The sequence below is a fragment of the Rhinoderma darwinii genome, unplaced genomic scaffold (genome assembly GCF_050947455.1).
Source record: "Rhinoderma darwinii isolate aRhiDar2 unplaced genomic scaffold, aRhiDar2.hap1 Scaffold_1522, whole genome shotgun sequence".
Taxonomy (NCBI): Eukaryota; Metazoa; Chordata; class Amphibia; order Anura; family Rhinodermatidae; genus Rhinoderma; species Rhinoderma darwinii.
The window spans coordinates 102,231-128,532 of NW_027461977.1; the positions used below are offsets into that span (position 1 = coordinate 102,231).

The 26,302-nt window shown below is 47.7% G+C and overlaps 17 non-coding genes and 1 pseudogene across 17 annotated transcripts; all 18 read right to left on the reverse strand.

Moving 5' to 3' along the window:
• Nucleotides 1–380: 380 nt before the first annotated feature.
• On the reverse strand, nt 381–571 carry LOC142699228 (U2 spliceosomal RNA). Its single transcript, XR_012866102.1, has one exon. It is a non-coding gene; the product is annotated as a U2 spliceosomal RNA (small nuclear RNA).
• Nucleotides 572–1,863: 1,292 nt separating this feature from the next.
• On the reverse strand, nt 1,864–2,054 carry LOC142699230 (U2 spliceosomal RNA). Its single transcript, XR_012866104.1, has one exon. It is a non-coding gene; the product is annotated as a U2 spliceosomal RNA (small nuclear RNA).
• Nucleotides 2,055–3,346: 1,292 nt separating this feature from the next.
• Nucleotides 3,347–3,521, reverse strand: LOC142699406 (U2 spliceosomal RNA; annotated as a pseudogene).
• Nucleotides 3,522–4,806: 1,285 nt separating this feature from the next.
• Nucleotides 4,807–4,997, reverse strand: LOC142699231 (U2 spliceosomal RNA). Its single transcript, XR_012866105.1, has one exon. It is a non-coding gene; the product is annotated as a U2 spliceosomal RNA (small nuclear RNA).
• Nucleotides 4,998–6,321: 1,324 nt separating this feature from the next.
• Nucleotides 6,322–6,512, reverse strand: LOC142699403 (U2 spliceosomal RNA). The gene has a single exon (XR_012866259.1). It is a non-coding gene; the product is annotated as a U2 spliceosomal RNA (small nuclear RNA).
• Nucleotides 6,513–7,800: 1,288 nt separating this feature from the next.
• On the reverse strand, nt 7,801–7,991 carry LOC142699234 (U2 spliceosomal RNA). The gene has a single exon (XR_012866106.1). It is a non-coding gene; the product is annotated as a U2 spliceosomal RNA (small nuclear RNA).
• Nucleotides 7,992–9,279: 1,288 nt separating this feature from the next.
• Nucleotides 9,280–9,470, reverse strand: LOC142699235 (U2 spliceosomal RNA). The gene has a single exon (XR_012866107.1). It is a non-coding gene; the product is annotated as a U2 spliceosomal RNA (small nuclear RNA).
• A 1,288-nt stretch (nt 9,471–10,758) lies between these two features.
• On the reverse strand, nt 10,759–10,949 carry LOC142699236 (U2 spliceosomal RNA). Its single transcript, XR_012866108.1, has one exon. It is a non-coding gene; the product is annotated as a U2 spliceosomal RNA (small nuclear RNA).
• Nucleotides 10,950–12,249: 1,300 nt separating this feature from the next.
• LOC142699237 (U2 spliceosomal RNA) lies at nt 12,250–12,440 on the reverse strand. The gene has a single exon (XR_012866109.1). It is a non-coding gene; the product is annotated as a U2 spliceosomal RNA (small nuclear RNA).
• A 1,296-nt stretch (nt 12,441–13,736) lies between these two features.
• LOC142699238 (U2 spliceosomal RNA) lies at nt 13,737–13,927 on the reverse strand. Its single transcript, XR_012866110.1, has one exon. It is a non-coding gene; the product is annotated as a U2 spliceosomal RNA (small nuclear RNA).
• Nucleotides 13,928–15,224: 1,297 nt separating this feature from the next.
• LOC142699239 (U2 spliceosomal RNA) lies at nt 15,225–15,415 on the reverse strand. Its single transcript, XR_012866111.1, has one exon. It is a non-coding gene; the product is annotated as a U2 spliceosomal RNA (small nuclear RNA).
• Nucleotides 15,416–16,704: 1,289 nt separating this feature from the next.
• On the reverse strand, nt 16,705–16,895 carry LOC142699240 (U2 spliceosomal RNA). Its single transcript, XR_012866112.1, has one exon. It is a non-coding gene; the product is annotated as a U2 spliceosomal RNA (small nuclear RNA).
• A 1,296-nt stretch (nt 16,896–18,191) lies between these two features.
• On the reverse strand, nt 18,192–18,382 carry LOC142699241 (U2 spliceosomal RNA). The gene has a single exon (XR_012866113.1). It is a non-coding gene; the product is annotated as a U2 spliceosomal RNA (small nuclear RNA).
• Nucleotides 18,383–19,666: 1,284 nt separating this feature from the next.
• Nucleotides 19,667–19,857, reverse strand: LOC142699243 (U2 spliceosomal RNA). Its single transcript, XR_012866115.1, has one exon. It is a non-coding gene; the product is annotated as a U2 spliceosomal RNA (small nuclear RNA).
• Nucleotides 19,858–21,133: 1,276 nt separating this feature from the next.
• Nucleotides 21,134–21,324, reverse strand: LOC142699245 (U2 spliceosomal RNA). Its single transcript, XR_012866116.1, has one exon. It is a non-coding gene; the product is annotated as a U2 spliceosomal RNA (small nuclear RNA).
• A 1,292-nt stretch (nt 21,325–22,616) lies between these two features.
• On the reverse strand, nt 22,617–22,807 carry LOC142699246 (U2 spliceosomal RNA). The gene has a single exon (XR_012866117.1). It is a non-coding gene; the product is annotated as a U2 spliceosomal RNA (small nuclear RNA).
• A 1,292-nt stretch (nt 22,808–24,099) lies between these two features.
• Nucleotides 24,100–24,290, reverse strand: LOC142699247 (U2 spliceosomal RNA). The gene has a single exon (XR_012866118.1). It is a non-coding gene; the product is annotated as a U2 spliceosomal RNA (small nuclear RNA).
• Nucleotides 24,291–25,586: 1,296 nt separating this feature from the next.
• On the reverse strand, nt 25,587–25,777 carry LOC142699248 (U2 spliceosomal RNA). The gene has a single exon (XR_012866119.1). It is a non-coding gene; the product is annotated as a U2 spliceosomal RNA (small nuclear RNA).
• Nucleotides 25,778–26,302: the final 525 nt, after the last annotated feature.

The following is a 26,302-nucleotide window of genomic DNA, read 5'->3' on the forward strand; positions in this document are numbered from 1 at the left end:
TCCCCTACTCCACTCCACTATTTGACTGTTGTGCTGCAATCAATCAATCAATCAATCAATCAATCAATCAATCAATCAATCAGTGGCTGGCTCAGGTGCAGCTCTTTAACTTACCTAAAAGGGAGGGCGGAGAGAAGACAAGGAAGGTGAATGAGGTGTTCCAATGTGAAATGCCGGAAACACAGAAACACAGACGACACACAACAAGAGGTGGCAATCTATTCATTAATTGCATTTAATCAATGAGCTCATTATCACTCATGCATTGTCCAACAGGTGTTGAAATAATGGGATTAAAAGGGGAGATCCCTTCAGAAAGACAGAAACAATAGCAAAGACAAAAAACACTTTTGGAATCTGCTTTTAGTCAACACATAAGGAAAGGGTGCACCGGTCCTGGAAATACTGCAATACCAGGTCAATGCGTGGAGTGGACAGAGCAAGCTCTATTTCCATCTCCCTGTTCTAAAAATCCATTTAATATATGGTCCCCAGATAGGGGACGTATCAGATATTAAACTGATAAGAACAGATACTACACTTGATCTTAGCCAAAAGGCCGAGAAGCGATAACCCGAACGGGCCGCGCGTTGCCCGAGCCTGCCCGATACTGCTGTTCAGCCCTTGCAGCGATTCAGCCTACTTCTAGGCAATTCCATGGGGCCCTGCAGGCTCACACACTCACAGCTACACGGGAGGTGAATAAAGGCCGGAGAGGAAGCCAGACAGGATTTGCTTCTTTTGCTTGCACCACAATGCAGTGCTGAAAGAGGAGGAATCTACATAAAAACGCCTTCCTGGCAACGCCCAAATGCCCTGCTGCCATGCAGATAAACACTGGCAGCGGCAGCAAGTGCATGCCCACAGCCACCCCTTGTTCCTTCACACCTTGTATCAGCTGTAATCCAGTCCAGTCCAGTGCTGCCTGCTGAGCAGCACTGACCAACACTGCCTGGGCCCAGGCTTTTATCTCTGAGGCCCCATTATGATGTCAGAAAGCTGGCTCTGGAATCCTGAGGGCTCCACTATGACACGTGCAAAGTTCCGTCTGAACTTTATATAAGACGGTGAGGCTCAGTCAGTCACTCAGTGTTGCCTGAGAGGGCAACACTGCAACAGCCGGCCGCCAGGCTGTCTTTTTTTTGCACAGCTAGTTGCCTCCAGGAGGCCACAAGAGGGAGACAAGGGACTGCAAAATGGAAAATAGGCATCCACCAACTTTACAGACAACTTCTCCTTGCTCCTACAACCTCCATCCTTGCACAGTTTGTTATTCTTCTAGGTAACATAGTAACAAATCCAAATTGCTGCTCTCTTTGTAGGCAAGCAAGGCTTTGTTGCAACTGCAATTCTTACTTCTTCTTGAAATGTAGGGATGACAGTACATTCCATCACATCCATCTAGTGTACACAGGTAGGTCCATTGTGGCGGGCAGGCGAGCGGGCTGCTTTATTGGCTGTTTGCTGTTCCCCTACTCCACTCCACTATTTGACTGTTGTGCTGCATCAATCAATCAATCAATCAATCAATCAATCAATCAATCAATCAATCAATCAATCAATCAGTGGCTGGCTCAGGTGCAGCTCTTTAACTTACCTAAAAGGGAGGGCGGAGAGAAGACAAGGAAGGTGAATGAGGTGTTCCAATGTGAAATGCCGGAAACACAGAAACACAGACGACACACAACAAGAGGTGGCAATCTATTCATTAATTGCATTTAATCAATGAGCTCATTATCACTCATGCATTGTCCAACAGGTGTTGAAATAATGGGATTAAAAGGGGAGATCCCTTCAGAAAGACAGAAACAATAGCAAAGACAAAAAACACTTTTGGAATCTGCTTTTAGTCAACACATAAGGAAAGGGTGCACCGGTCCTGGAAATACTGCAATACCAGGTCAATGCGTGGAGTGGACAGAGCAAGCTCTATTTCCATCTCCCTGTTCTAAAAATCCATTTAATATATGGTCCCCAGATAGGGGACGTATCAGATATTAAACTGATAAGAACAGATACTACACTTGATCTTAGCCAAAAGGCCGAGAAGCGATAACCCGAACGGGCCGCGCGTTGCCCGAGCCTGCCCGATACTGCTGTTCAGCCCTTGCAGCGATTCAGCCTACTTCTAGGCAATTCCATGGGGCCCTGCAGGCTCACACACTCACAGCTACACGGGAGGTGAATAAAGGCCGGAGAGGAAGCCAGACAGGATTTGCTTCTTTTGCTTGCACCACAATGCAGTGCTGAAAGAGGAGGAATCTACATAAAAACGCCTTCCTGGCAACGCCCAAATGCCCTGCTGCCATGCAGATAAACACTGGCAGCGGCAGCAAGTGCATGCCCACAGCCACCCCTTGTTCCTTCACACCTTGTATCAGCTGTAATCCAGTCCAGTCCAGTGCTGCCTGCTGAGCAGCACTGACCAACACTGCCTGGGCCCAGGCTTTTATCTCTGAGGCCCCATTATGATGTCAGAAAGCTGGCTCTGGAATCCTGAGGGCTCCACTATGACACGTGCAAAGTTCCGTCTGAACTTTATATAAGACGGTGAGGCTCAGTCAGTCACTCAGTGTTGCCTGAGAGGGCAACACTGCAACAGCCGGCCGCCAGGCTGTCTTTTTTTTGCACAGCTAGTTGCCTCCAGGAGGCCACAAGAGGGAGACAAGGGACTGCAAAATGGAAAATAGGCATCCACCAACTTTACAGACAACTTCTCCTTGCTCCTACAACCTCCATCCTTGCACAGTTTGTTATTCTTCTAGGTAACATAGTAACAAATCCAAATTGCTGCTCTCTTTGTAGGCAAGCAAGGCTTTGTTGCAACTGCAATTCTTACTTCTTCTTGAAATGTAGGGACGACAGTACATTCCATCACATCCATCTAGTGTACACAGGTAGGTCCATTGTGGCGGGCAGGCGAGCGGGCTGCTTTATTGGCTGTTTGCTGTTCCCCTACTCCACTCCACTATTTGACTGTTGTGCTGCATCAATCAATCAATCAATCAATCAATCAATCAATCAATCAATCAATCAATCAATCAATCAGTGGCTGGCTCAGGTGCAGCTCTTTAACTTACCTAAAAGGGAGGGCGGAGAGAAGACAAGGAAGGTGAATGAGGTGTTCCAATGTGAAATGCCGGAAACACAGAAACACAGACGACACACAACAAGAGGTGGCAATCTATTCATTAATTGCATTTAATCAATGAGCTCATTATCACTCATGCATTGTCCAACAGGTGTTGAAATAATGGGATTAAAAGGGGAGATCCCTTCAGAAAGACAGAAACAATAGCAAAGACAAAAAACACTTTTGGAATCTGCTTTTAGTCAACACATAAGGAAAGGGTGCACCGGTCCTGGAAATACTGCAATACCAGGTCAATGCGTGGAGTGGACAGAGCAAGCTGTTCTAAAAATCCATTTAATATATGGTCCCCAGATAGGGGACGTATCAGATATTAAACTGATAAGAACAGATACTACACTTGATCTTAGCCAAAAGGCCGAGAAGCGATAACCCGAACGGGCCGCGCGTTGCCCGAGCCTGCCCGATACTGCTGTTCAGCCCTTGCAGCGATTCAGCCTACTTCTAGGCAATTCCATGGGGCCCTGCAGGCTCACACACTCACAGCTACACGGGAGGTGAATAAAGGCCGGAGAGGAAGCCAGACAGGATTTGCTTCTTTTGCTTGCACCACAATGCAGTGCTGAAAGAGGAGGAATCTACATAAAAACGCCTTCCTGGCAACGCCCAAATGCCCTGCTGCCATGCAGATAAACACTGGCAGCGGCAGCAAGTGCATGCCCACAGCCACCCCTTGTTCCTTCACACCTTGTATCAGCTGTAATCCAGTCCAGTCCAGTGCTGCCTGCTGAGCAGCACTGACCAACACTGCCTGGGCCCAGGCTTTTATCTCTGAGGCCCCATTATGATGTCAGAAAGCTGGCTCTGGAATCCTGAGGGCTCCACTATGACACGTGCAAAGTTCCGTCTGAACTTTATATAAGACGGTGAGGCTCAGTCAGTCACTCAGTGTTGCCTGAGAGGGCAACACTGCAACAGCCGGCCGCCAGGCTGTCTTTTTTTTGCACAGCTAGTTGCCTCCAGGAGGCCACAAGAGGGAGACAAGGGACTGCAAAATGGAAAATAGGCATCCACCAACTTTACAGACAACTTCTCCTTGCTCCTACAACCTCCATCCTTGCACAGTTTGTTATTCTTCTAGGTAACATAGTAACAAATCCAAATTGCTGCTCTCTTTGTAGGCAAGCAAGGCTTTGTTGCAACTGCAATTCTTACTTCTTCTTGAAATGTAGGGACGACAGTACATTCCATCACATCCATCTAGTGTACACAGGTAGGTCCATTGTGGCGGGCAGGCGAGCGGGCGGGCTGCTTTATTGGCTGTTTGCTGTTCCCCTACTCCACTCCACTATTTGACTGTTGTGCTGCAATCAATCAATCAATCAATCAATCAATCAATCAATCAATCAATCAATCAGTGGCTGGCTCAGGTGCAGCTCTTTAACTTACCTAAAAGGGAGGGCGGAGAGAAGACAAGGAAGGTGAATGAGGTGTTCCAATGTGAAATGCCGGAAACACAGAAACACAGACGACACACAACAAGAGGTGGCAATCTATTCATTAATTGCATTTAATCAATGAGCTCATTATCACTCATGCATTGTCCAACAGGTGTTGAAATAATGGGATTAAAAGGGGAGATCCCTTCAGAAAGACAGAAACAATAGCAAAGACAAAAAACACTTTTGGAATCTGCTTTTAGTCAACACATAAGGAAAGGGTGCACCGGTCCTGGAAATACTGCAATACCAGGTCAATGCGTGGAGTGGACAGAGCAAGCTCTATTTCCATCTCCCTGTTCTAAAAATCCATTTAATATATGGTCCCCAGATAGGGGACGTATCAGATATTAAACTGATAAGAACAGATACTACACTTGATCTTAGCCAAAAGGCCGAGAAGCGATAACCCGAACGGGCCGCGCGTTGCCCGAGCCTGCCCGATACTGCTGTTCAGCCCTTGCAGCGATTCAGCCTACTTCTAGGCAATTCCATGGGGCCCTGCAGGCTCACACACTCACAGCTACACGGGAGGTGAATAAAGGCCGGAGAGGAAGCCAGACAGGATTTGCTTCTTTTGCTTGCACCACAATGCAGTGCTGAAAGAGGAGGAATCTACATAAAAACGCCTTCCTGGCAACGCCCAAATGCCCTGCTGCCATGCAGATAAACACTGGCAGCGGCAGCAAGTGCATGCCCACAGCCACCCCTTGTTCCTTCACACCTTGTATCAGCTGTAATCCAGTCCAGTCCAGTGCTGCCTGCTGAGCAGCACTGACCAACACTGCCTGGGCCCAGGCTTTTATCTCTGAGGCCCCATTATGATTTCAGAAAGCTGGCTCTGGAATCCTGAGGGCTCCACTATGACACGTGCAAAGTTCCGTCTGAACTTTATATAAGACGGTGAGGCTCAGTCAGTCACTCAGTGTTGCCTGAGAGGGCAACACTGCAACAGCCGGCCGCCAGGCTGTCTTTTTTTTGCACAGCTAGTTGCCTCCAGGAGGCCACAAGAGGGAGACAAGGGACTGCAAAATGGAAAATAGGCATCCACCAACTTTACAGACAACTTCTCCTTGCTCCTACAACCTCCATCCTTGCACAGTTTGTTATTCTTCTAGGTAACATAGTAACAAATCCAAATTGCTGCTCTCTTTGTAGGCAAGCAAGGCTTTGTTGCAACTGCAATTCTTACTTCTTCTTGAAATGTAGGGACGACAGTACATTCCATCACATCCATCTAGTGTACACAGGTAGGTCCATTGTGGCGGGCAGGCGAGCGGGCGGGCTGCTTTATTGGCTGTTTGCTGTTCCCCTACTCCACTCCACTATTTGACTGTTGTGCTGCATCAATCAATCAATCAATCAATCAATCAATCAATCAATCAATCAATCAATCAATCAATCAATCAATCAATCAATCAGTGGCTGGCTCAGGTGCAGCTCTTTAACTTACCTAAAAGGGAGGGCGGAGAGAAGACAAGGAAGGTGAATGAGGTGTTCCAATGTGAAATGCCGGAAACACAGAAACACAGACGACACACAACAAGAGGTGGCAATCTATTCATTAATTGCATTTAATCAATGAGCTCATTATCACTCATGCATTGTCCAACAGGTGTTGAAATAATGGGATTAAAAGGGGAGATCCCTTCAGAAAGACAGAAACAATAGCAAAGACAAAAAACACGACAAAAAACACTTTTGGAATCTGCTTTTAGTCAACACATAAGGAAAGGGTGCACCGGTCCTGGAAATACTGCAATACCAGGTCAATGCGTGGAGTGGACAGAGCAAGCTCTATTTCCATCTCCCTGTTCTAAAAATCCATTTAATATATGGTCCCGAGATAGGGGACGTATCAGATATTAAACTGATAAGAACAGATACTACACTTGATCTTAGCCAAAAGGCCGAGAAGCGATAACCCGAACGGGCCGCGCGTTGCCCGAGCCTGCCCGATACTGCTGTTCAGCCCTTGCAGCGATTCAGCCTACTTCTAGGCAATTCCATGGGGCCCTGCAGGCTCACACACTCACAGCTACACGGGAGGTGAATAAAGGCCGGAGAGGAAGCCAGACAGGATTTGCTTCTTTTGCTTGCACCACAATGCAGTGCTGAAAGAGGAGGAATCTACATAAAAACGCCTTCCTGGCAACGCCCAAATGCCCTGCTGCCATGCAGATAAACACTGGCAGCGGCAGCAAGTGCATGCCCACAGCCACCCCTTGTTCCTTCACACCTTGTATCAGCTGTAATCCAGTCCAGTCCAGTGCTGCCTGCTGAGCAGCACTGACCAACACTGCCTGGGCCCAGGCTTTTATCTCTGAGGCCCCATTATGATGTCAGAAAGCTGGCTCTGGAATCCTGAGGGCTCCACTATGACACGTGCAAAGTTCCGTCTGAACTTTATATAAGACGGTGAGGCTCAGTCAGTCACTCAGTGTTGCCTGAGAGGGCAACACTGCAACAGCCGGCCGCCAGGCTGTCTTTTTTTTGCACAGCTAGTTGCCTCCAGGAGGCCACAAGAGGGAGACAAGGGACTGCAAAATGGAAAATAGGCATCCACCAACTTTACAGACAACTTCTCCTTGCTCCTACAACCTCCATCCTTGCACAGTTTGTTATTCTTCTAGGTAACATAGTAACAAATCCAAATTGCTGCTCTCTTTGTAGGCAAGCAAGGCTTTGTTGCAACTGCAATTCTTACTTCTTCTTGAAATGTAGGGACGACAGTACATTCCATCACATCCATCTAGTGTACACAGGTAGGTCCATTGTGGCGGGCAGGCGAGCGGGCGGGCTGCTTTATTGGCTGTTTGCTGTTCCCCTACTCCACTCCACTATTTGACTGTTGTGCTGCATCAATCAATCAATCAATCAATCAATCAATCAATCAATCAATCAATCAATCAGTGGCTGGCTCAGGTGCAGCTCTTTAACTTACCTAAAAGGGAGGGCGGAGAGAAGACAAGGAAGGTGAATGAGGTGTTCCAATGTGAAATGCCGGAAACACAGAAACACAGACGACACACAACAAGAGGTGGCAATCTATTCATTAATTGCATTTAATCAATGAGCTCATTATCACTCATGCATTGTCCAACAGGTGTTGAAATAATGGGATTAAAAGGGGAGATCCCTTCAGAAAGACAGAAACAATAGCAAAGACAAAAAACACTTTTGGAATCTGCTTTTAGTCAACACATAAGGAAAGGGTGCACCGGTCCTGGAAATACTGCAATACCAGGTCAATGCGTGGAGTGGACAGAGCAAGCTCTATTTCCATCTCCCTGTTCTAAAAATCCATTTAATATATGGTCCCCAGATAGGGGACGTATCAGATATTAAACTGATAAGAACAGATACTACACTTGATCTTAGCCAAAAGGCCGAGAAGCGATAACCCGAACGGGCCGCGCGTTGCCCGAGCCTGCCCGATACTGCTGTTCAGCCCTTGCAGCGATTCAGCCTACTTCTAGGCAATTCCATGGGGCCCTGCAGGCTCACACACTCACAGCTACACGGGAGGTGAATAAAGGCCGGAGAGGAAGCCAGACAGGATTTGCTTCTTTTGCTTGCACCACAATGCAGTGCTGAAAGAGGAGGAATCTACATAAAAACGCCTTCCTGGCAACGCCCAAATGCCCTGCTGCCATGCAGATAAACACTGGCAGCGGCAGCAAGTGCATGCCCACAGCCACCCCTTGTTCCTTCACACCTTGTATCAGCTGTAATCCAGTCCAGTCCAGTGCTGCCTGCTGAGCAGCACTGACCAACACTGCCTGGGCCCAGGCTTTTATCTCTGAGGCCCCATTATGATGTCAGAAAGCTGGCTCTGGAATCCTGAGGGCTCCACTATGACACGTGCAAAGTTCCGTCTGAACTTTATATAAGACGGTGAGGCTCAGTCAGTCACTCAGTGTTGCCTGAGAGGGCAACACTGCAACAGCCGGCCGCCAGGCTGTCTTTTTTTTGCACAGCTAGTTGCCTCCAGGAGGCCACAAGAGGGAGACAAGGGACTGCAAAATGGAAAATAGGCATCCACCAACTTTACAGACAACTTCTCCTTGCTCCTACAACCTCCATCCTTGCACAGTTTGTTATTCTTCTAGGTAACATAGTAACAAATCCAAATTGCTGCTCTCTTTGTAGGCAAGCAAGGCTTTGTTGCAACTGCAATTCTTACTTCTTCTTGAAATGTAGGGACGACAGTACATTCCATCACATCCATCTAGTGTACACAGGTAGGTCCATTGTGGCGGGCAGGCGAGCGGGCGGGCTGCTTTATTGGCTGTTTGCTGTTCCCCTACTCCACTCCACTATTTGACTGTTGTGCTGCATCAATCAATCAATCAATCAATCAATCAATCAATCAATCAATCAATCAATCAGTGGCTGGCTCAGGTGCAGCTCTTTAACTTACCTAAAAGGGAGGGCGGAGAGAAGACAAGGAAGGTGAATGAGGTGTTCCAATGTGAAATGCCGGAAACACAGAAACACAGACGACACACAACAAGAGGTGGCAATCTATTCATTAATTGCATTTAATCAATGAGCTCATTATCACTCATGCATTGTCCAACAGGTGTTGAAATAATGGGATTAAAAGGGGAGATCCCTTCAGAAAGACAGAAACAATAGCAAAGACAAAAAACACTTTTGGAATCTGCTTTTAGTCAACACATAAGGAAAGGGTGCACCGGTCCTGGAAATACTGCAATACCAGGTCAATGCGTGGAGTGGACAGAGCAAGCTCTATTTCCATCTCCCTGTTCTAAAAATCCATTTAATATATGGTCCCCAGATAGGGGACGTATCAGATATTAAACTGATAAGAACAGATACTACACTTGATCTTAGCCAAAAGGCCGAGAAGCGATAACCCGAACGGGCCGCGCGTTGCCCGAGCCTGCCCGATACTGCTGTTCAGCCCTTGCAGCGATTCAGCCTACTTCTAGGCAATTCCATGGGGCCCTGCAGGCTCACACACTCACAGCTACACGGGAGGTGAATAAAGGCCGGAGAGGAAGCCAGACAGGATTTGCTTCTTTTGCTTGCACCACAATGCAGTGCTGAAAGAGGAGGAATCTACATAAAAACGCCTTCCTGGCAACGCCCAAATGCCCTGCTGCCATGCAGATAAACACTGGCAGCGGCAGCAAGTGCATGCCCACAGCCACCCCTTGTTCCTTCACACCTTGTATCAGCTGTAATCCAGTCCAGTCCAGTGCTGCCTGCTGAGCAGCACTGACCAACACTGCCTGGGCCCAGGCTTTTATCTCTGAGGCCCCATTATGATGTCAGAAAGCTGGCTCTGGAATCCTGAGGGCTCCACTATGACACGTGCAAAGTTCCGTCTGAACTTTATATAAGACGGTGAGGCTCAGTCAGTCACTCAGTGTTGCCTGAGAGGGCAACACTGCAACAGCCGGCCGCCAGGCTGTCTTTTTTTTGCACAGCTAGTTGCCTCCAGGAGGCCACAAGAGGGAGACAAGGGACTGCAAAATGGAAAATAGGCATCCACCAACTTTACAGACAACTTCTCCTTGCTCCTACAACCTCCATCCTTGCACAGTTTGTTATTCTTCTAGGTAACATAGTAACAAATCCAAATTGCTGCTCTCTTTGTAGGCAAGCAAGGCTTTGTTGCAACTGCAATTCTTACTTCTTCTTGAAATGTAGGGACGACAGTACATTCCATCACATCCATCTAGTGTACACAGGTAGGTCCATTGTGGCGGGCAGGCGAGCGGGCGGGCTGCTTTATTGGCTGTTTGCTGTTCCCCTACTCCACTCCACTATTTGACTGTTGTGCTGCATCAATCAATCAATCAATCAATCAATCAATCAATCAATCAATCAATCAGTGGCTGGCTCAGGTGCAGCTCTTTAACTTACCTAAAAGGGAGGGCGGAGAGAAAGAAGACAAGGAAGGTGAATGAGGTGTTCCAATGTGAAATGCCGGAAACACAGAAACACAGACGACACACAACAAGAGGTGGCAATCTATTCATTAATTGCATTTAATCAATGAGCTCATTATCACTCATGCATTGTCCAACAGGTGTTGAAATAATGGGATTAAAAGGGGAGATCCCTTCAGAAAGACAGAAACAATAGCAAAGACAAAAAACACTTTTGGAATCTGCTTTTAGTCAACACATAAGGAAAGGGTGCACCGGTCCTGGAAATACTGCAATACCAGGTCAATGCGTGGAGTGGACAGAGCAAGCTCTATTTCCATCTCCCTGTTCTAAAAATCCATTTAATATATGGTCCCCAGATAGGGGACGTATCAGATATTAAACTGATAAGAACAGATACTACACTTGATCTTAGCCAAAAGGCCGAGAAGCGATAACCCGAACGGGCCGCGCGTTGCCCGAGCCTGCCCGATACTGCTGTTCAGCCCTTGCAGCGATTCAGCCTACTTCTAGGCAATTCCATGGGGCCCTGCAGGCTCACACACTCACAGCTACACGGGAGGTGAATAAAGGCCGGAGAGGAAGCCAGACAGGATTTGCTTCTTTTGCTTGCACCACAATGCAGTGCTGAAAGAGGAGGAATCTACATAAAAACGCCTTCCTGGCAACGCCCAAATGCCCTGCTGCCATGCAGATAAACACTGGCAGCGGCAGCAAGTGCATGCCCACAGCCACCCCTTGTTCCTTCACACCTTGTATCAGCTGTAATCCAGTCCAGTCCAGTGCTGCCTGCTGAGCAGCACTGACCAACACTGCCTGGGCCCAGGCTTTTATCTCTGAGGCCCCATTATGATGTCAGAAAGCTGGCTCTGGAATCCTGAGGGCTCCACTATGACACGTGCAAAGTTCCGTCTGAACTTTATATAAGACGGTGAGGCTCAGTCAGTCACTCAGTGTTGCCTGAGAGGGCAACACTGCAACAGCCGGCCGCCAGGCTGTCTTTTTTTTGCACAGCTAGTTGCCTCCAGGAGGCCACAAGAGGGAGACAAGGGACTGCAAAATGGAAAATAGGCATCCACCAACTTTACAGACAACTTCTCCTTGCTCCTACAACCTCCATCCTTGCACAGTTTGTTATTCTTCTAGGTAACATAGTAACAAATCCAAATTGCTGCTCTCTTTGTAGGCAAGCAAGGCTTTGTTGCAACTGCAATTCTTACTTCTTCTTGAAATGTAGGGACGACAGTACATTCCATCACATCCATCTAGTGTACACAGGTAGGTCCATTGTGGCGGGCAGGCGAGCGGGCGGGCTGCTTTATTGGCTGTTTGCTGTTCCCCTACTCCACTCCACTATTTGACTGTTGTGCTGCATCAATCAATCAATCAATCAATCAATCAATCAATCAATCAATCAATCAATCAATCAATCAATCAGTGGCTGGCTCAGGTGCAGCTCTTTAACTTACCTAAAAGGGAGGGCGGAGAGAAGACAAGGAAGGTGAATGAGGTGTTCCAATGTGAAATGCCGGAAACACAGAAACACAGACGACACACAACAAGAGGTGGCAATCTATTCATTAATTGCATTTAATCAATGAGCTCATTATCACTCATGCATTGTCCAACAGGTGTTGAAATAATGGGATTAAAAGGGGAGATCCCTTCAGAAAGACAGAAACAATAGCAAAGACAAAAAACACTTTTGGAATCTGCTTTTAGTCAACACATAAGGAAAGGGTGCACCGGTCCTGGAAATACTGCAATACCAGGTCAATGCGTGGAGTGGACAGAGCAAGCTCTATTTCCATCTCCCTGTTCTAAAAATCCATTTAATATATGGTCCCCAGATAGGGGACGTATCAGATATTAAACTGATAAGAACAGATACTACACTTGATCTTAGCCAAAAGGCCGAGAAGCGATAACCCGAACGGGCCGCGCGTTGCCCGAGCCTGCCCGATACTGCTGTTCAGCCCTTGCAGCGATTCAGCCTACTTCTAGGCAATTCCATGGGGCCCTGCAGGCTCACACACTCACAGCTACACGGGAGGTGAATAAAGGCCGGAGAGGAAGCCAGACAGGATTTGCTTCTTTTGCTTGCACCACAATGCAGTGCTGAAAGAGGAGGAATCTACATAAAAACGCCTTCCTGGCAACGCCCAAATGCCCTGCTGCCATGCAGATAAACACTGGCAGCGGCAGCAAGTGCATGCCCACAGCCACCCCTTGTTCCTTCACACCTTGTATCAGCTGTAATCCAGTCCAGTCCAGTGCTGCCTGCTGAGCAGCACTGACCAACACTGCCTGGGCCCAGGCTTTTATCTCTGAGGCCCCATTATGATGTCAGAAAGCTGGCTCTGGAATCCTGAGGGCTCCACTATGACACGTGCAAAGTTCCGTCTGAACTTTATATAAGACGGTGAGGCTCAGTCAGTCACTCAGTGTTGCCTGAGAGGGCAACACTGCAACAGCCGGCCGCCAGGCTGTCTTTTTTTTGCACAGCTAGTTGCCTCCAGGAGGCCACAAGAGGGAGACAAGGGACTGCAAAATGGAAAATAGGCATCCACCAACTTTACAGACAACTTCTCCTTGCTCCTACAACCTCCATCCTTGCACAGTTTGTTATTCTTCTAGGTAACATAGTAACAAATCCAAATTGCTGCTCTCTTTGTAGGCAAGCAAGGCTTTGTTGCAACTGCAATTCTTACTTCTTCTTGAAATGTAGGGACGACAGTACATTCCATCACATCCATCTAGTGTACACAGGTAGGTCCATTGTGGCGGGCAGGCGAGCGGGCGGGCTGCTTTATTGGCTGTTTGCTGTTCCCCTACTCCACTCCACTATTTGACTGTTGTGCTGCATCAATCAATCAATCAATCAATCAATCAATCAATCAATCAATCAATCAATCAATCAATCAGTGGCTGGCTCAGGTGCAGCTCTTTAACTTACCTAAAAGGGAGGGCGGAGAGAAGACAAGGAAGGTGAATGAGGTGTTCCAATGTGAAATGCCGGAAACACAGAAACACAGACGACACACAACAAGAGGTGGCAATCTATTCATTAATTGCATTTAATCAATGAGCTCATTATCACTCATGCATTGTCCAACAGGTGTTGAAATAATGGGATTAAAAGGGGAGATCCCTTCAGAAAGACAGAAACAATAGCAAAGACAAAAAACACTTTTGGCATCTGCTTTTAGTCAACACATAAGGAAAGGGTGCACCGGTCCTGGAAATACTGCAATACCAGGTCAATGCGTGGAGTGGACAGAGCAAGCTCTATTTCCATCTCCCTGTTCTAAAAATCCATTTAATATATGGTCCCCAGATAGGGGACGTATCAGATATTAAACTGATAAGAACAGATACTACACTTGATCTTAGCCAAAAGGCCGAGAAGCGATAACCCGAACGGGCCGCGCGTTGCCCGAGCCTGCCCGATACTGCTGTTCAGCCCTTGCAGCGATTCAGCCTACTTCTAGGCAATTCCATGGGGCCCTGCAGGCTCACACACTCACAGCTACACGGGAGGTGAATAAAGGCCGGAGAGGAAGCCAGACAGGATTTGCTTCTTTTGCTTGCACCACAATGCAGTGCTGAAAGAGGAGGAATCTACATAAAAACGCCTTCCTGGCAACGCCCAAATGCCCTGCTGCCATGCAGATAAACACTGGCAGCGGCAGCAAGTGCATGCCCACAGCCACCCCTTGTTCCTTCACACCTTGTATCAGCTGTAATCCAGTCCAGTCCAGTGCTGCCTGCTGAGCAGCACTGACCAACACTGCCTGGGCCCAGGCTTTTATCTCTGAGGCCCCATTATGATGTCAGAAAGCTGGCTCTGGAATCCTGAGGGCTCCACTATGACACGTGCAAAGTTCCGTCTGAACTTTATATAAGACGGTGAGGCTCAGTCAGTCACTCAGTGTTGCCTGAGAGGGCAACACTGCAACAGCCGGCCGCCAGGCTGTCTTTTTTTTGCACAGCTAGTTGCCTCCAGGAGGCCACAAGAGGGAGACAAGGGACTGCAAAATGGAAAATAGGCATCCACCAACTTTACAGACAACTTCTCCTTGCTCCTACAACCTCCATCCTTGCACAGTTTGTTATTCTTCTAGGTAACATAGTAACAAATCCAAATTGCTGCTCTCTTTGTAGGCAAGCAAGGCTTTGTTGCAACTGCAATTCTTACTTCTTCTTGAAATGTAGGGACGACAGTACATTCCATCACATCCATCTAGTGTACACAGGTAGGTCCATTGTGGCGGGCAGGCGAGCGGGCGGGCTGCTTTATTGGCTGTTTGCTGTTCCCCTACTCCACTCCACTATTTGACTGTTGTGCTGCATCAATCAATCAATCAATCAATCAATCAATCAATCAATCAATCAATCAATCAATCAATCAAGTGGCTGGCTCAGGTGCAGCTCTTTAACTTACCTAAAAGGGAGGGCGGAGAGAAGACAAGGAAGGTGAATGAGGTGTTCCAATGTGAAATGCCGGAAACACAGAAACACAGACGACACACAACAAGAGGTGGCAATCTATTCATTAATTGCATTTAATCAATGAGCTCATTATCACTCATGCATTGTCCAACAGGTGTTGAAATAATGGGATTAAAAGGGGAGATCCCTTCAGAAAGACAGAAACAATAGCAAAGACAAAAAACACTTTTGGAATCTGCTTTTAGTCAACACATAAGGAAAGGGTGCACCGGTCCTGGAAATACTGCAATACCAGGTCAATGCGTGGAGTGGACAGAGCAAGCTCTATTTCCATCTCCCTGTTCTAAAAATCCATTTAATATATGGTCCCCAGATAGGGGACGTATCAGATATTAAACTGATAAGAACAGATACTACACTTGATCTTAGCCAAAAGGCCGAGAAGCGATAACCCGAACGGGCCGCGCGTTGCCCGAGCCTGCCCGATACTGCTGTTCAGCCCTTGCAGCGATTCAGCCTACTTCTAGGCAATTCCATGGGGCCCTGCAGGCTCACACACTCACAGCTACACGGGAGGTGAATAAAGGCCGGAGAGGAAGCCAGACAGGATTTGCTTCTTTTGCTTGCACCACAATGCAGTGCTGAAAGAGGAGGAATCTACATAAAAACGCCTTCCTGGCAACGCCCAAATGCCCTGCTGCCATGCAGATAAACACTGGCAGCGGCAGCAAGTGCATGCCCACAGCCACCCCTTGTTCCTTCACACCTTGTATCAGCTGTAATCCAGTCCAGTCCAGTGCTGCCTGCTGAGCAGCACTGACCAACACTGCCTGGGCCCAGGCTTTTATCTCTGAGGCCCCATTATGATGTCAGAAAGCTGGCTCTGGAATCCTGAGGGCTCCACTATGACACGTGCAAAGTTCCGTCTGAACTTTATATAAGACGGTGAGGCTCAGTCAGTCACTCAGTGTTGCCTGAGAGGGCAACACTGCAACAGCCGGCCGCCAGGCTGTCTTTTTTTTGCACAGCTAGTTGCCTCCAGGAGGCCACAAGAGGGAGACAAGGGACTGCAAAATGGAAAATAGGCATCCACCAACTTTACAGACAACTTCTCCTTGCTCCTACAACCTCCATCCTTGCACAGTTTGTTATTCTTCTAGGTAACATAGTAACAAATCCAAATTGCTGCTCTCTTTGTAGGCAAGCAAGGCTTTGTTGCAACTGCAATTCTTACTTCTTCTTGAAATGTAGGGACGACAGTACATTCCATCACATCCATCTAGTGTACACAGGTAGGTCCATTGTGGCGGGCAGGCGAGCGGGCGGGCTGCTTTATTGGCTGTTTGCTGTTCCCCTACTCCACTCCACTATTTGACTGTTGTGCTGCAATCAATCAATCAATCAATCAATCAATCAATCAATCAATCAATCAATCAATCAGTGGCTGGCTCAGGTGCAGCTCTTTAACTTACCTAAAAGGGAGGGCGGAGAGAAGACAAGGAAGGTGAATGAGGTGTTCCAATGTGAAATGCCGGAAACACAGAAACACAGACGACACACAACAAGAGGTGGCAATCTATTCATTAATTGCATTTAATCAATGAGCTCATTATCACTCATGCATTGTCCAACAGGTGTTGAAATAATGGGATTAAAAGGGGAGATCCCTTCAGAAAGACAGAAACAATAGCAAAGACAAAAAACACTTTTGGAATCTGCTTTTAGTCAACACATAAGGAAAGGGTGCACCGGTCCTGGAAATACTGCAATACCAGGTCAATGCGTGGAGTGGACAGAGCAAGCTCTATTTCCATCTCCCTGTTCTAAAAATCCATTTAATATATGGTCCCCAGATAGGGGACGTATCAGATATTAAACTGATAAGAACAGATACTACACTTGATCTTAGCCAAAAGGCCGAGAAGCGATAACCCGAACGGGCCGCGCGTTGCCCGAGCCTGCCCGATACTGCTGTTCAGCCCTTGCAGCGATTCAGCCTACTTCTAGGCAATTCCATGGGGCCCTGCAGGCTCACACACTCACAGCTACACGGGAGGTGAATAAAGGCCGGAGAGGAAGCCAGACAGGATTTGCTTCTTTTGCTTGCACCACAATGCAGTGCTGAAAGAGGAGGAATCTACATAAAAACGCCTTCCTGGCAACGCCCAAATGCCCTGCTGCCATGCAGATAAACACTGGCAGCGGCAGCAAGTGCATGCCCACAGCCACCCCTTGTTCCTTCACACCTTGTATCAGCTGTAATCCAGTCCAGTCCAGTGCTGCCTGCTGAGCAGCACTGACCAACACTGCCTGGGCCCAGGCTTTTATCTCTGAGGCCCCATTATGATGTCAGAAAGCTGGCTCTGGAATCCTGAGGGCTCCACTATGACACGTGCAAAGTTCCGTCTGAACTTTATATAAGACGGTGAGGCTCAGTCAGTCACTCAGTGTTGCCTGAGAGGGCAACACTGCAACAGCCGGCCGCCAGGCTGTCTTTTTTTTGCACAGCTAGTTGCCTCCAGGAGGCCACAAGAGGGAGACAAGGGACTGCAAAATGGAAAATAGGCATCCACCAACTTTACAGACAACTTCTCCTTGCTCCTACAACCTCCATCCTTGCACAGTTTGTTATTCTTCTAGGTAACATAGTAACAAATCCAAATTGCTGCTCTCTTTGTAGGCAAGCAAGGCTTTGTTGCAACTGCAATTCTTACTTCTTCTTGAAATGTAGGGACGACAGTACATTCCATCACATCCATCTAGTGTACACAGGTAGGTCCATTGTGGCGGGCAGGCGAGCGGGCGGGCTGCTTTATTGGCTGTTTGCTGTTCCCCTACTCCACTCCACTATTTGACTGTTGTGCTGCATCAATCAATCAATCAATCAATCAATCAATCAATCAATCAATCAATCAATCAATCAATCAGTGGCTGGCTCAGGTGCAGCTCTTTAACTTACCTAAAAGGGAGGGCGGAGAGAAGACAAGGAAGGTGAATGAGGTGTTCCAATGTGAAATGCCGGAAACACAGAAACACAGACGACACACAACAAGAGGTGGCAATCTATTCATTAATTGCATTTAATCAATGAGCTCATTATCACTCATGCATTGTCCAACAGGTGTTGAAATAATGGGATTAAAAGGGGAGATCCCTTCAGAAAGACAGAAACAATAGCAAAGACAAAAAACACTTTTGGAATCTGCTTTTAGTCAACACATAAGGAAAGGGTGCACCGGTCCTGGAAATACTGCAATACCAGGTCAATGCGTGGAGTGGACAGAGCAAGCTCTATTTCCATCTCCCTGTTCTAAAAATCCATTTAATATATGGTCCCCAGATAGGGGACGTATCAGATATTAAACTGATAAGAACAGATACTACACTTGATCTTAGCCAAAAGGCCGAGAAGCGATAACCCGAACGGGCCGCGCGTTGCCCGAGCCTGCCCGATACTGCTGTTCAGCCCTTGCAGCGATTCAGCCTACTTCTAGGCAATTCCATGGGGCCCTGCAGGCTCACACACTCACAGCTACACGGGAGGTGAATAAAGGCCGGAGAGGAAGCCAGACAGGATTTGCTTCTTTTGCTTGCACCACAATGCAGTGCTGAAAGAGGAGGAATCTACATAAAAACGCCTTCCTGGCAACGCCCAAATGCCCTGCTGCCATGCAGATAAACACTGGCAGCGGCAGCAAGTGCATGCCCACAGCCACCCCTTGTTCCTTCACACCTTGTATCAGCTGTAATCCAGTCCAGTCCAGTGCTGCCTGCTGAGCAGCACTGACCAACACTGCCTGGGCCCAGGCTTTTATCTCTGAGGCCCCATTATGATGTCAGAAAGCTGGCTCTGGAATCCTGAGGGCTCCACTATGACACGTGCAAAGTTCCGTCTGAACTTTATATAAGACGGTGAGGCTCAGTCAGTCACTCAGTGTTGCCTGAGAGGGCAACACTGCAACAGCCGGCCGCCAGGCTGTCTTTTTTTTGCACAGCTAGTTGCCTCCAGGAGGCCACAAGAGGGAGACAAGGGACTGCAAAATGGAAAATAGGCATCCACCAACTTTACAGACAACTTCTCCTTGCTCCTACAACCTCCATCCTTGCACAGTTTGTTATTCTTCTAGGTAACATAGTAACAAATCCAAATTGCTGCTCTCTTTGTAGGCAAGCAAGGCTTTGTTGCAACTGCAATTCTTACTTCTTCTTGAAATGTAGGGACAACAGTACATTCCATCACATCCATCTAGTGTACACAGGTAGGTCCATTGTGGCGGGCAGGCGAGCGGGCGGGCTGCTTTATTGGCTGTTTGCTGTTCCCCTACTCCACTCCACTATTTGACTGTTGTGCTGCATCAATCAATCAATCAATCAATCAATCAATCAATCAATCAATCAATCAGTGGCTGGCTCAGGTGCAGCTCTTTAACTTACCTAAAAGGGAGGGCGGAGAGAAGACAAGGAAGGTGAATGAGGTGTTCCAATGTGAAATGCCGGAAACACAGAAACACAGACGACACACAACAAGAGGTGGCAATCTATTCATTAATTGCATTTAATCAATGAGCTCATTATCACTCATGCATTGTCCAACAGGTGTTGAAATAATGGGATTAAAAGGGGAGATCCCTTCAGAAAGACAGAAACAATAGCAAAGACAAAAAACACTTTTGGAATCTGCTTTTAGTCAACACATAAGGAAAGGGTGCACCGGTCCTGGAAATACTGCAATACCAGGTCAATGCGTGGAGTGGACAGAGCAAGCTCTATTTCCATCTCCCTGTTCTAAAAATCCATTTAATATATGGTCCCCAGATAGGGGACGTATCAGATATTAAACTGATAAGAACAGATACTACACTTGATCTTAGCCAAAAGGCCGAGAAGCGATAACCCGAACGGGCCGCGCGTTGCCCGAGCCTGCCCGATACTGCTGTTCAGCCCTTGCAGCGATTCAGACTACTTTTAGGCAATTCCATGGGGCCCTGCAGGCTCACACACTCACAGCTACACGGGAGGTGAATAAAGGCCGGAGAGGAAGCCAGACAGGATTTGCTTCTTTTGCTTGCACCACAATGCAGTGCTGAAAGAGGAGGAATCTACATAAAAACGCCTTCCTGGCAACGCCCAAATGCCCTGCTGCCATGCAGATAAACACTGGCAGCGGCAGCAAGTGCATGCCCACAGCCACCCCTTGTTCCTTCACACCTTGTATCAGCTGTAATCCAGTCCAGTCCAGTGCTGCCTGCTGAGCAGCACTGACCAACACTGCCTGGGCCCAGGCTTTTATCTCTGAGGCCCCATTATGATGTCAGAAAGCTGGCTCTGGAATCCTGAGGGCTCCACTATGACACGTGCAAAGTTCCGTCTGAACTTTATATAAGACGGTGAGGCTCAGTCAGTCACTCAGTGTTGCCTGAGAGGGCAACACTGCAACAGCCGGCCGCCAGGCTGTCTTTTTTTTGCACAGCTAGTTGCCTCCAGGAGGCCACAAGAGGGAGACAAGGGACTGCAAAATGGAAAATAGGCATCCACCAACTTTACAGACAACTTCTCCTTGCTCCTACAACCTCCATCCTTGCACAGTTTGTTATTCTTCTAGGTAACATAGTAACAAATCCAAATTGCTGCTCTCTTTGTAGGCAAGCAAGGCTTTGTTGCAACTGCAATTCTTACTTCTTCTTGAAATGTAGGGACGACAGTACATTCCATCACATCCATCTAGTGTACACAGGTAGGTCCATTGTGGCGGGCAGGCGAGCGGGCGGGCTGCTTTATTGGCTGTTTGCTGTTCCCCTACTCCACTCCACTATTTGACTGTTGTGCTGCATCAATCAATCAATCAATCAATCAATCAATCAATCAATCAGTGGCTGGCTCAGGTGCAGCTCTTTAACTTACCTAAAAGGGAGGGCGGAGAGAAGACAAGGAAGGTGAATGAGGTGTTCCAATGTGAAATGCCGGAAACACAGAAACACAGACGACACACAACAAGAGGTGGCAATCTATTCATTAATTGCATTTAATCAATGAGCTCATTATCACTCATGCATTGTCCAACAGGTGTTGAAATAATGGGATTAAAAGGGGAGATCCCTTCAGAAAGACAGAAACAATAGCAAAGACAAAAAACACTTTTGGAATCTGCTTTTAGTCAACACATAAGGAAAGGGTGCACCGGTCCTGGAAATACTGCAATACCAGGTCAATGCGTGGAGTGGACAGAGCAAGCTCTATTTCCATCTCCCTGTTCTAAAAATCCATTTAATATATGGTCCCCAGATAGGGGACGTATCAGATATTAAACTGATAAGAACAGATACTACACTTGATCTTAGCCAAAAGGCCGAGAAGCGATAACCCGAACGGGCCGCGCGTTGCCCGAGCCTGCCCGATACTGCTGTTCAGCCCTTGCAGCGATTCAGCCTACTTCTAGGCAATTCCATGGGGCCCTGCAGGCTCACACACTCACAGCTACACGGGAGGTGAATAAAGGCCGGAGAGGAAGCCAGACAGGATTTGCTTCTTTTGCTTGCACCACAATGCAGTGCTGAAAGAGGAGGAATCTACATAAAAACGCCTTCCTGGCAACGCCCAAATGCCCTGCTGCCATGCAGATAAACACTGGCAGCGGCAGCAAGTGCATGCCCACAGCCACCCCTTGTTCCTTCACACCTTGTATCAGCTGTAATCCAGTCCAGTCCAGTGCTGCCTGCTGAGCAGCACTGACCAACACTGCCTGGGCCCAGGCTTTTATCTCTGAGGCCCCATTATGATGTCAGAAAGCTGGCTCTGGAATCCTGAGGGCTCCACTATGACACGTGCAAAGTTCCGTCTGAACTTTATATAAGACGGTGAGGCTCAGTCAGTCACTCAGTGTTGCCTGAGAGGGCAACACTGCAACAGCCGGCCGCCAGGCTGTCTTTTTTTTGCACAGCTAGTTGCCTCCAGGAGGCCACAAGAGGGAGACAAGGGACTGCAAAATGGAAAATAGGCATCCACCAACTTTACAGACAACTTCTCCTTGCTCCTACAACCTCCATCCTTGCACAGTTTGTTATTCTTCTAGGTAACATAGTAACAAATCCAAATTGCTGCTCTCTTTGTAGGCAAGCAAGGCTTTGTTGCAACTGCAATTCTTACTTCTTCTTGAAATGTAGGGACGACAGTACATTCCATCACATCCATCTAGTGTACACAGGTAGGTCCATTGTGGCGGGCAGGCGAGCGGGCGGGCTGCTTTATTGGCTGTTTGCTGTTCCCCTACTCCACTCCACTATTTGACTGTTGTGCTGCATCAATCAATCAATCAATCAATCAATCAATCAATCAATCAATCAATCAATCAATCAGTGGCTGGCTCAGGTGCAGCTCTTTAACTTACCTAAAAGGGAGGGCGGAGAGAAGACAAGGAAGGTGAATGAGGTGTTCCAATGTGAAATGCCGGAAACACAGAAACACAGACGACACACAACAAGAGGTGGCAATCTATTCATTAATTGCATTTAATCAATGAGCTCATTATCACTCATGCATTGTCCAACAGGTGTTGAAATAATGGGATTAAAAGGGGAGATCCCTTCAGAAAGACAGAAACAATAGCAAAGACAAAAAACACTTTTGGAATCTGCTTTTAGTCAACACATAAGGAAAGGGTGCACCGGTCCTGGAAATACTGCAATACCAGGTCAATGCGTGGAGTGGACAGAGCAAGCTCTATTTCCATCTCCCTGTTCTAAAAATCCATTTAATATATGGTCCCCAGATAGGGGACGTATCAGATATTAAACTGATAAGAACAGATACTACACTTGATCTTAGCCAAAAGGCCGAGAAGCGATAACCCGAACGGGCCGCGCGTTGCCCGAGCCTGCCCGATACTGCTGTTCAGCCCTTGCAGCGATTCAGCCTACTTCTAGGCAATTCCATGGGGCCCTGCAGGCTCACACACTCACAGCTACACGGGAGGTGAATAAAGGCCGGAGAGGAAGCCAGACAGGATTTGCTTCTTTTGCTTGCACCACAATGCAGTGCTGAAAGAGGAGGAATCTACATAAAAACGCCTTCCTGGCAACGCCCAAATGCCCTGCTGCCATGCAGATAAACACTGGCAGCGGCAGCAAGTGCATGCCCACAGCCACCCCTTGTTCCTTCACACCTTGTATCAGCTGTAATCCAGTCCAGTCCAGTGCTGCCTGCTGAGCAGCACTGACCAACACTGCCTGGGCCCAGGCTTTTATCTCTGAGGCCCCATTATGATGTCAGAAAGCTGGCTCTGGAATCCTGAGGGCTCCACTATGACACGTGCAAAGTTCCGTCTGAACTTTATATAAGACGGTGAGGCTCAGTCAGTCACTCAGTGTTGCCTGAGAGGGCAACACTGCAACAGCCGGCCGCCAGGCTGTCTTTTTTTTGCACAGCTAGTTGCCTCCAGGAGGCCACAAGAGGGAGACAAGGGACTGCAAAATGGAAAATAGGCATCCACCAACTTTACAGACAACTTCTCCTTGCTCCTACAACCTCCATCCTTGCACAGTTTGTTATTCTTCTAGGTAACATAGTAACAAATCCAAATTGCTGCTCTCTTTGTAGGCAAGCAAGGCTTTGTTGCAACTGCAATTCTTACTTCTTCTTGAAATGTAGGGACGACAGTACATTCCATCACATCCATCTAGTGTACACAGGTAGGTCCATTGTGGCGGGCAGGCGAGCGGGCGGGCTGCTTTATTGGCTGTTTGCTGTTCCCCTACTCCACTCCACTATTTGACTGTTGTGCTGCATCAATCAATCAATCAATCAATCAATCAATCAATCAATCAATCAATCAATCAATCAGTGGCTGGCTCAGGTGCAGCTCTTTAACTTACCTAAAAGGGAGGGCGGAGAGAAGACAAGGAAGGTGAATGAGGTGTTCCAATGTGAAATGCCGGAAACACAGAAACACAGACGACACACAACAAGAGGTGGCAATCTATTCATTAATTGCATTTAATCAATGAGCTCATTATCACTCATGCATTGTCCAACAGGTGTTGAAATAATGGGATTAAAAGGGGAGATCCCTTCAGAAAGACAGAAACAATAGCAAAGACAAAAAACACTTTTGGAATCTGCTTTTAGTCAACACATAAGGAAAGGGTGCACCGGTCCTGGAAATACTGCAATACCAGGTCAATGCGTGGAGTGGACAGAGCAAGCTCTATTTCCATCTCCCTGTTCTAAAAATCCATTTAATATATGGTCCCCAGATAGGGGACGTATCAGATATTAAACTGATAAGAACAGATACTACACTTGATCTTAGCCAAAAGGCCGAGAAGCGATAACCCGAACGGGCCGCGCGTTGCCCGAGCCTGCCCGATACTGCTGTTCAGCCCTTGCAGCGATTCAGCCTACTTCTAGGCAATTCCATGGGGCCCTGCAGGCTCACACACTCACAGCTACACGGGAGGTGAATAAAGGCCGGAGAGGAAGCCAGACAGGATTTGCTTCTTTTGCTTGCACCACAATGCAGTGCTGAAAGAGGAGGAATCTACATAAAAACGCCTTCCTGGCAACGCCCAAATGCCCTGCTGCCATGCAGATAAACACTGGCAGCGGCAGCAAGTGCATGCCCACAGCCACCCCTTGTTCCTTCACACCTTGTATCAGCTGTAATCCAGTCCAGTCCAGTGCTGCCTGCTGAGCAGCACTGACCAACACTGCCTGGGCCCAGGCTTTTATCTCTGAGGCCCCATTATGATGTCAGAAAGCTGGCTCTGGAATCCTGAGGGCTCCACTATGACACGTGCAAAGTTCCGTCTGAACTTTATATAAGACGGTGAGGCTCAGTCAGTCACTCAGTGTTGCCTGAGAGGGCAACACTGCAACAGCCGGCCGCCAGGCTGTCTTTTTTTTGCACAGCTAGTTGCCTCCAGGAGGCCACAAGAGGGAGACAAGGGACTGCAAAATGGAAAATAGGCATCCACCAACTTTACAGACAACTTCTCCTTGCTCCTACAACCTCCATCCTTGCACAGTTTGTTATTCTTCTAGGTAACATAGTAACAAATCCAAATTGCTGCTCTCTTTGTAGGCAAGCAAGGCTTTGTTGCAACTGCAATTCTTACTTCTTCTTGAAATGTAGGGACGACAGTACATTCCATCACATCCATCTAGTGTACACAGGTAGGTCCATTGTGGCGGGCAGGCGAGCGGGCGGGCTGCTTTATTGGCTGTTTGCTGTTCCCCTACTCCACTCCACTATTTGACTGTTGTGCTGCATCAATCAATCAATCAATCAATCAATCAATCAATCAATCAATCAATCAATCAATCAATCAGTGGCTGGCTCAGGTGCAGCTCTTTAACTTACCTAAAAGGGAGGGCGGAGAGAAGACAAGGAAGGTGAATGAGGTGTTCCAATGTGAAATGCCGGAAACACAGAAACACAGACGACACACAACAAGAGGTGGCAATCTATTCATTAATTGCATTTAATCAATGAGCTCATTATCACTCATGCATTGTCCAACAGGTGTTGAAATAATGGGATTAAAAGGGGAGATCCCTTCAGAAAGACAGAAACAATAGCAAAGACAAAAAACACTTTTGGCATCTGCTTTTAGTCAACACATAAGGAAAGGGTGCACCGGTCCTGGAAATACTGCAATACCAGGTCAATGCGTGGAGTGGACAGAGCAAGCTCTATTTCCATCTCCCTGTTCTAAAAATCCATTTAATATATGGTCCCCAGATAGGGGACGTATCAGATATTAAACTGATAAGAACAGATACTACACTTGATCTTAGCCAAAAGGCCGAGAAGCGATAACCCGAACGGGCCGCGCGTTGCCCGAGCCTGCCCGATACTGCTGTTCAGCCCTTGCAGCGATTCAGCCTACTTCTAGGCAATTCCATGGGGCCCTGCAGGCTCACACACTCACAGCTACACGGGAGGTGAATAAAGGCCGGAGAGGAAGCCAGACAGGATTTGCTTCTTTTGCTTGCACCACAATGCAGTGCTGAAAGAGGAGGAATCTACATAAAAACGCCTTCCTGGCAACGCCCAAATGCCCTGCTGCCATGCAGATAAACACTGGCAGCGGCAGCAAGTGCATGCCCACAGCCACCCCTTGTTCCTTCACACCTTGTATCAGCTGTAATCCAGTCCAGTCCAGTGCTGCCTGCTGAGCAGCACTGACCAACACTGCCTGGGCCCAGGCTTTTATCTCTGAGGCCCCATTATGATGTCAGAAAGCTGGCTCTGGAATCCTGAGGGCTCCACTATGACACGTGCAAAGTTCCGTCTGAACTTTATATAAGACGGTGAGGCTCAGTCAGTCACTCAGTGTTGC